Source organism: Vicia villosa, linkage group LG3 (genome assembly GCF_029867415.1).
Source record: "Vicia villosa cultivar HV-30 ecotype Madison, WI linkage group LG3, Vvil1.0, whole genome shotgun sequence".
Taxonomy (NCBI): Eukaryota; Viridiplantae; Streptophyta; class Magnoliopsida; order Fabales; family Fabaceae; genus Vicia; species Vicia villosa.
Window position 1 is genome coordinate 50392289 of NC_081182.1, and position 9487 is coordinate 50401775.

Below are 9487 nucleotides of genomic sequence, written 5' to 3' on the forward strand. Positions count from 1 at the left end.
GGATTGAGAATGTCTTCCCGGTGAAGGCTCTTTCCTAATTAGAGATCTGTAGTTCAAACCCCCAAGATGAATTATTCCCGGTGAAACATCTTGGCAAAAACCTTAGAATCCAAATAAATAGGACACATCCACCCAAAGAGGAATTATTCCCGGTGAAACCTCTTACCCATTTGCTTAGAGCCAAAATAAGTTCAAAACCACATAAGCTTTCTCTTGTGCTATAACAAGGACCCTCGATTAGCCTCCTCTTGGGCTTTGTACAAGGACCCACAGGCTTCTTAAAAGCATTTCCAGCTTCCTCTTGAGCTTGTATACAAGGACCCATCAGGTTTCTTACAAACATAGGAACAGGTCTTTAGTCACCTTTTAGCCTACCCTGGTGAGTTTTTTTCCAATTTAAACCAGACTTCAAAACAAGCTAAGATTGTCTCAATTTTGCATTGAGTACACTTTTTGGAATGAGAGACATGGACAGTCTCTGTCACCCTTATCTTCATCAATCCTCCTTAGTAGAGTCTAGGATCTATGTTTTGGTCATCCTCAGCATTGAGTCAGCCTTCATCTTGGGCTTTAAACAAAGAGTCTCCACTAGATAATCTTTCTGCCATCCATTTTTCAATCTCAAAATCCCTGGAAAGGGTTAGCCTCCAAAGTCAATTAAAACCAATCCTTCAAATCCAAAATCCCTGGAAAGGGTTAGCCTCCAAAGTCATTTAAAATCAATCCATTCCTTCATTTAAATAAAAACCCCTGGAAAGGGTTAGCCTCCAACATCTGTTTAAAATGTCAAAACAATAATTTCATTCTCTTAGGAGATAATTTCCCCAAAAGAGTCAAAACCCCTGGAAAGGGTCAGCCTCCAAAAAACATGATAAAGTCAGTCTTTTAACAGACAAATTCACCAGCTGAGTCAAAATCCCTGGAAAGGGTTAGCTTCCAAAAGAAAAACAGTCTTTTTTAATCTCCAGTATAGTTAAAACCAACAAAAACAGTTAGCCTCAACCTTGGGCTTCATACAAGGCACCCAAACAATAAAACTCCCCTGTCAAGAGTCAGCCTCAACCTTGGGCATTGTACAAGGCAGATAATAGAGTCTCCCCAGTGAGTTCTTCATCACTCAGTAGCCACAACCTTGGGCTTTGTACAAGGCAGATAAACCATATCTTTCATGTGTCAAAGATTCCTAACACTTAGGATCTTTCCCCATATAGTCATACATACTTAATTCATTTAAGAGTCCGCCACAACCTTGGGCTTTGTACAAGGCAGAAAATAATATTTTCCCTAACTAGAGTCATAGTCTAAAAAACCACAATTATCCTCAACAGTCAGCCACAACCTTGGGCTTTGTACAAGGCACACAAATAGAGTCTCCCTAAGTAGAGTCAGCCTCAATTCTGGGCTTTGTACAGAACACAAAAATACCCTGTAATTAATCCCCAGTGGAGCCATCTCCCAGAGTCAATAATATTAATTAATCAATCAAAAAGCCTCAAGCTTGGGCCTCATACAAGCCAGCTAAAGTCAAATCTTTCATACAGTAGATAGACATAGCTTATCTCTATAGAGAGATATTTTTTACTACTCTACCACATTCAAACAAACAAACATTTCAAATTCAATTTCAATCAAAGTCTCCCATTTAGGACTCTGAAAGACATGCTCTGGCACATCCCCAGACTTGTACACTTTCCCTAATTTGGACGAGCATTTTTCTTTCATTTAAGAGGCATCTGACTGGCATACTTGTACACCCAAGTAAGGTCCCCCTCTTGAATGAAATGAATCCAGTTATTCTGTCACTCCTTTAAATGTTTGTGGTAGAATAGTACAAATACCTCTCTGTAGAGATAATTTCATGTCTCTTTACTGTAAACAGAGATTTAATTCCAAGCTTCAACCTTGAGCTTCAAGCAAGGCACCAAAAACAATTAATTTCCCTAGTTAGTTCCCCGAACTACATTAAGCTCTGACTTCCACTAGGGATATGTAGGCATGAGGTTCACAAGGAATCTCAGCGAGCTAATAAAATACCAAAAATAGTCAGTCTGTCTATCTGTCTGTCTTTCTTCAATCAATTCAATTCCTTCTCCTAACACAAAGGAGAAACTTTCCCAATCATTAGCAATAAACACAAACACAAATGACACAGAGAAGGTTCCTGTAGAGTACTACAGATATGTAGGGTGTTTAAACACTTCCCTATGTATAACCGACCTCCCGGACTCCAGAATTTCTAGTCTAGGTGTAAATCCCCACACTTAGCAAACTCCTAGGGTTTAGTTGAGATCTTTTTTCCCCTTTCCTACTCGTAGGACAAATAAGAAAGTTCGTGTGATATCGTAGGAAGAACTGAAATAAAATTCATCCCACCACGGGCGCATTCTCCTCCCAAATTTCGCGTGAAGGGTCTAGCGTGCCGTCCTCCCAAGTGAAACGGGGAGGTAAAATAAAACGACACCACACCGACGTCCGGCCGTTACATACCGATTATATTCCCGCCTATTTAATCAAATTATATTCCTTTTAATTCCCTGTCTGATCATAATAAATCAAATATTAGCCTTAGGTTTACGTAGTAACGATTAACTACACTAGGTCGATTCTTAGTCCCTGTGGGTTCGATATCTTTTAAAACTACGCGATAGATTGTGCACTTGCAGTCATAATCACAGACATACCATTGTCGCGATCATTAACCAATTAAAATCACTAGTGTGCACTTATTATCCAACCTCATTCGCTTGGCACCAGGTACACATTTGTGACACAACGAACCAAATACTTTGAAATGGCACATATTAGGATTGTTCCCACTCCAAACCTCCTTATGTACTTTATTCTCCAACCTTCTAATTGGATATTTGTTCAACACATATGTTGTAGTGTTAACTACTTCACCCTAAAATGATGTAGGCTTACATGTTTGTTCTAACATTAATCTCGATATATCTAAAATAGTTTTTCTTCTTCTTTAATATAAGCCATTAAGTTGTGGTGAGGAGTTGTAACTTCATTTTGTATTCCTTGATCATTATAAAATGACTCAAAGGCCTTTGATGTGTATTCACCACCACCATCATTTATTAGAACCTTAATTCTGCTGCTGCTTTGGTTTTCAACGAGAGCCTTGAACTTCTTGAATATGTCAAACACTTTATCTTTAACTAAAATAAAAAAGATCCACATTTTCCTGATATGCTCATCAACAAATGAGATAAAATATATATTGCCTCCTATATACTTATCCTCAAAAGATCCACACACATCTGAGTATACAACTTCTAGTATATTACCTAGCCTCATTGGTGGTCTTAAATGAGTTCCTAGGTTGCTTACCAACAAAACAACCATCACACATCTGGTCGGGAATTTTGAAACTTAACAAATGTAGACGCATATTTTGACTAACTAATTTATTCAAGGATCTTAAGTCATATAGTTTAAAGACATCAATCATTCAATCTTCATGATTACATAGACGTCTTTCTCTATAAGTTGGGAAAAAATTTAGATTGCACTCCCTTCATGGTACAATATCTATAAGTTTGTTGGCGTTGAGGTCGAGCTGATTGATCTTAAGGTGGACCTCGAGGGGGATTGCATGGACAAGATTTTTTTAGTGGTAGTAAAGGTATGAGAAAGAGAATGATAAAATATGCTATTTGTACCCTGAGTTTGATCTTCGTGAGCTATACTACTTCAAAGTGGTGGTAGATGGTCACATGGTTGAGCAAAATGATCTCGAGGATGACCAACCCCAGGATGAAGATCCATAAACAACACACCAAAGAGATGGTGTCCATTAACGATGTTGTTAGGGATGATGGGAATATCCTAACATAGAACTCGCCCAGAGATGTTAATCACAACTAGGATTTTTTTTTTTTTCTTTTATATTTATTTGAAATTGTTTAGCTAATCATGCCACCATTTTGGGATCCTTTGATTTCAAATCTCCAAGTTTTTAATTAAGGTTTTTGCATTTTCTTTTATCCGTGTTACTTGTACTTTTCTTAAGCCAATCTAGAATTTTTTGTGTATGATTTAATCATTTGTAGGCACTTAATGTCCTATACCCCTTAAGCGCAAGATTCCCCAGAGGTTTCAAGAAAATTTCCCGTAGAGAGTCGCTCGTAGGTGCAAGGTTATGTATGGGGTTCTAAAAAACATATCGTATGCGTAAGGTACCCCATAGGGTCCCAGCAAACTATTTGATTTTTTAATTACAATTGGCTGCAAATAATTCATCCTTTTTCACAAATTTAATGAAACAAAAATTAGTGCGCTTATTATCTATTTAGATGAAATTGTTATTATAGGAAATGACTACCTTGAGATTCATTTTATTAACAAATATCTTAATGTTCGTTTTAAATTATAGACTTGGGAGACTTAAAGAATTTTCTTTCTAAACCAAAGGAAATACAATTCTAATATGTTATGACACTTGCACTCTTGCAAGTAACTATCTTCTACTCCATGTGTACCTTTATTAATAGTGCATTGGATGAGAAATTTGGAAATTTTTATAGAATTTAAAATTCTAAACAGTTTAAAAGATTCAATTGAAGTCAATGTATTTTAAAAAAAATTGTTTGCGGAGAATATTAAATTATTCATTGTTAAATTTTTAGATTATTTTCATAAATTTTTAAAGTTTTGGAGCAAATTTTAAATATAAAAAAGCAGACTAATTTGCAAATTTTGAAAATTATTAAGAAGTAATTTCCAATTTTATAAAAGAAATTGGGGGTCAATTTGAAAGTTTATTAAAATATGGTGATCAACTTGCAAATTTTAAAAGATTACTAATAACTTTGACATTCACATTAAATCGAGTGAGAGAGAATTTTGAAATTCTTTACTTATAGAATGTGTTTGACTGAAGAATTTTAATGAGAAAGAATAATTTGTTGAAAAAATTTAAAATGACTTGATCAAAATTCAAAGTTTGGATAAAAAATAAATTATTATTAAAATGATGGAAATCTATGAAGTATTTTGTCCATGTTAAATCTAAGTTTTTTCGGATAACTCAAGGAAACTCAAGGCCATGTTATATATATATATATATATATATATATATATATATATATATATATATATATATATATATATATATATATATATATATATATATATATATATATATATATATATATATATATATATATATATATATATATATATATATATATATGTGTGTGTGTGTGTGTGGAAACTCAAGGCCTCTCTTATTTCAATCATTGCTCTGCATTTTTGGCTTAACAAAATTGCTAAACTCTAAAATAGTAAATTTAACAAATTTTAAATGATACTTAAAAGTAATTGTTGTGAATTACAACAAAATTCAATATTAATTTGTTAGGCAAAGAATAGTAGCAACCAAAATAAATGGTCTACATCAATAATAATTCGTACACAGAAAATATAACATGATAAGGCGAGAAAAAGATGAAGGTTTGTTTACCCAGTTCGTTCAAACAATCTATTTTGGGGGAGAGAGCACCTCTCTAATTCACTATACTCAGAAAGTTGTTACAAGAAATTACATATGAGCTACAAAAAAAATAGTCTTCACAGTATAAGAATCACTCAAACCCAAGGTGTTTAAAAGTATTTCCCAATCCCCTTAGATAAGTATTTCTCAATCTCCATAGATAATTCCATAAGATTTCCTAAGAATATTCGCCTTTCTAAGTTTTCCCTTGGAATTCCCTAAACCATTATTCTCCCTTATTTTATTGTTATAAGCTTTAAGATTGTCACATTATAATAACATACAAGATACATATTTATAATAGCCAAAGTTCAACAAATCCCAAAACATATCTTCTTATTTGTTAGAATAAAATATATTATTATAATCTTATAATATCTCTCAAATATTATAAATATCTTATAATCTCTCTTAAAGTATTATAAATATATATCTTATAGAATATTCTAAATACATATCTTATAATATCTTTTAGAATATTATAAATATTTTATAATATCTTTTTTATATTAATTTATTTGATCTCCAAATTAATATAAAATATTTTAACATTAATGAATAGATTAATGAACCAAACCAACCGAGTTCGATACCCATGAACCGTTCGAACCAGATTATTTTTTACCTTCTATTTCTGACAGTCTCGAAATATGTTTTCTTTCTCTTCGTCAACAAAGATTTTAAAGCATATTCCAACAATAATGAATTTAAAATATTTTTTTTCACTATATGCAATGTGAATGTTAAATTGATTATTACTATTATCATGATTATTATTATTATTATTATTATTATTATTTTAAAAAATTTAAGTTGATCTCTATTTTTCAACTTTTCAAATTGGCATCCAAAATTTTTAAAAGAAATGTAAATTAATCTTTAATAATATTCAAATTTTATAATTAAGTTCCTTTAAATTTTTGAAAATTAGAGATTGATCTCTCCTTTTCAATTTTTAAATTTATTAAAAATGACCCAAAAATTTAACGATGAATAATTTCAATTGAATCATTTAGAATTTTAAATTCCTTAAATAAAAAACAACTATCTTATTCAAACACACGTATTTTTGTAGAAAGTAATTTCTTGTGTCGAAGCAGGTTGTCCGACAGAGACAAGGGAGTGTTGAAAAGATTTGTTTGTGTGAGAACAGTTTATTATACAGAGATTTGTTTTAGATCTAGATAGATTTAATTTAGATTTAAAATAGATTAGATTTGATTTAGTTTCAAAATAGGTATTTTGGACTTTGATTTAGGGAGAAAGCTAACCTAAATCTATAAATAGGGAGTAACCCTCATTATTTTGTAATCAAGTCAATTGAATTGTATTCATAGAATTTGCAGTTGCAAGTGAATAACAAAGTTTTCCACAGTTTGTGGGCAGAGAGTTTTTCGAGGGGGTCAACATGGGAGCACTTTAATTGGGACACACCTTTGTGAGAGATACACCACATCTCCACCTAAAATCTTAAGGTGATAGGCGTGTGGGTTCTCTCATTTATAAAATATTTATTTTTTACTTTTTTTTAACCAATGTGAGACTTCTTTCTCACATTTAATTCTCCATATTTTTAAGTGTCATTTGAAATTTAAATTTCTGTTATTTTAACAACTCTTTATATTTTTTATCCAAAGATTAAATTTTCGCCATTTTATTTTAAATCCAATCAAATACTTAGTTTTCATCGTTTAAATTTCTAATATAAAAACAATATAAAACTTCATGTTTGAGATTCTTGTAATTTTAACAACAAATCACAATTTAAGAGATAGATAAGACAATCACTTGTATTTTGTTTATAAGAACTAGATTGCCAAAACCCGTGCTTTGCACGAGTATATTAGAAATAAAATTATATATATATATATATATATATATATATATATATATATATATATATATATATATATATATATATATATATATATATATATAATTTTTTATTTAGATATAAAATTATCTTGTAGGCCATTCAGGTTATATTTTCAATTATATTATTAATTTTTAATGTGAAAGACTATAAATTAATTTTTTTTCTTTTTAGTTAATAATATGGAGATTAAATAACACATGTTTATATTATAACTACTTACGTAGTAAAAAATATGTAGACCTTTATTTGTAAGAAATCGTAAAATTTATCTTATAAATTTATAAGATAATAGTATGGATTGTGTTCCTTGTCAAGTTCGGAACCGATAGGTCAACTGTGTTAATATCACTAATAGTATGAATTTTGTGGCTTCTCATATTTTGAGAGAAGAGAATAGTTGTGCGGATTCTATGGTAAATATTGGACAAATGGTATCGGAATACACTAACTGTAATTGCATCCCTATTTTCTTGCGGGTAGATTTTGTAAATAATAGGCTTGGTCTTCTTTTTTTTTAGGTTCACTTCTTCTTGAGAAGATTTTGTATTATTTTTAGAGACAATATAAATTTATTTTAAAAAATTAATTAAAAATTGATTTTATCGAGATTACAAAAACTTTATAGAGAAATAATTTTAATAAATATTATTATTCTAATTTAAATGGTTATCTAATTATTAATCGAAAACAAATATAAATTATAGAAACATCTAAACTATAATAACAAAATTTATATAAACGGACATGTTATTTTGATATAATAATTAAAAAATATACAAACTTAAGATATAATTACCATCATCTAAATTTATGTAATAAAAAATTAAATATTCAAATGACTTACATATCATTATAATATCATTAATAATTTCGATCCTAACACAATCACGTGAAAGAACATCACACAAAGAAAACATCAAAATTGAACCATTATAAAACTAAATAACCAAATAATTATTAGTTGTTAAGCGATATATGAAATTGAAACCAAATACAATAACCTAAAAAAAACATTTTTTTTTTATAATAAAACAATAATAGATATTCTAATAACATAACTATATTCAACTATAAATTCTAAATCAAAATACTCCAAAGACTTATTACAGGCTTATTACTTTCAGAATGTTATGTGTTTAACCCCCAATAAATCAGAATTTTTCAAACACATTTTTAGCATGTAAAGTTTCTCAATATTACCTTAAGGAACATATGCACGATCAAGTTTTAGATTGAGGTTTAAAGTATTATTAGTTTAATAATTTATACGTTAAAGGTAAATGAAAGAACAAATAGAACAATAGTAACAAATAATTTACAATAGAATAGTAACAAATGGAACAATAGTAACCATAACAATATGGCGAATAAAGATATTAGGGATAAAGATATATCTATTTATTTGAACAATTATTAAAAATCACATCAATAAAAACATTCATAAGTGACCAATCTACAAACTTTCCAAGCAGCAATGATCAAACACAAATTTATCATCTTCTCCTGATTCAAATAGAAAAAATAATATCAATAAAAAAGAGAATTTAAATACTTGTAAATGAATAACTCAGTCTCTATTATGCCACACAAACTAAATGCAAGACATATATGTAAAGGGAAACAAAAACCATTATAAAAAAAAAAGATCACCATCAAAGATTTGTTTTGTAGAAAATGATGATAAACCATGATCACATATTTATATACACAATGATTTGGATATGAATAGAACAATAACAAATAATAAAAATAATAACGTATTAATTAAATATAATATAATATAATAAATGAGTGAATGATCCTAATTAAACAGGTACATAATTGAATTGAAAAAAAATGTTCAGATAGTTATGAAATATTTATAAAAACAAATTATTATTTTTTTTATATTAAAATATATTGCAAACTAATATCTTAATAAATGATATGATAAATTTGAGTTAAATAAATATATTATTTGAATAGAAACACGTAACTATTTAATTATATTTATAAAAATATCAATTTTATATAATATAATAAATGAGTGAATAACAATAGCAATTACAAAATTGAATTAAAAAAACGTTTAAATAGTTATGAAATATTTATAAAAACAAATTGTTATT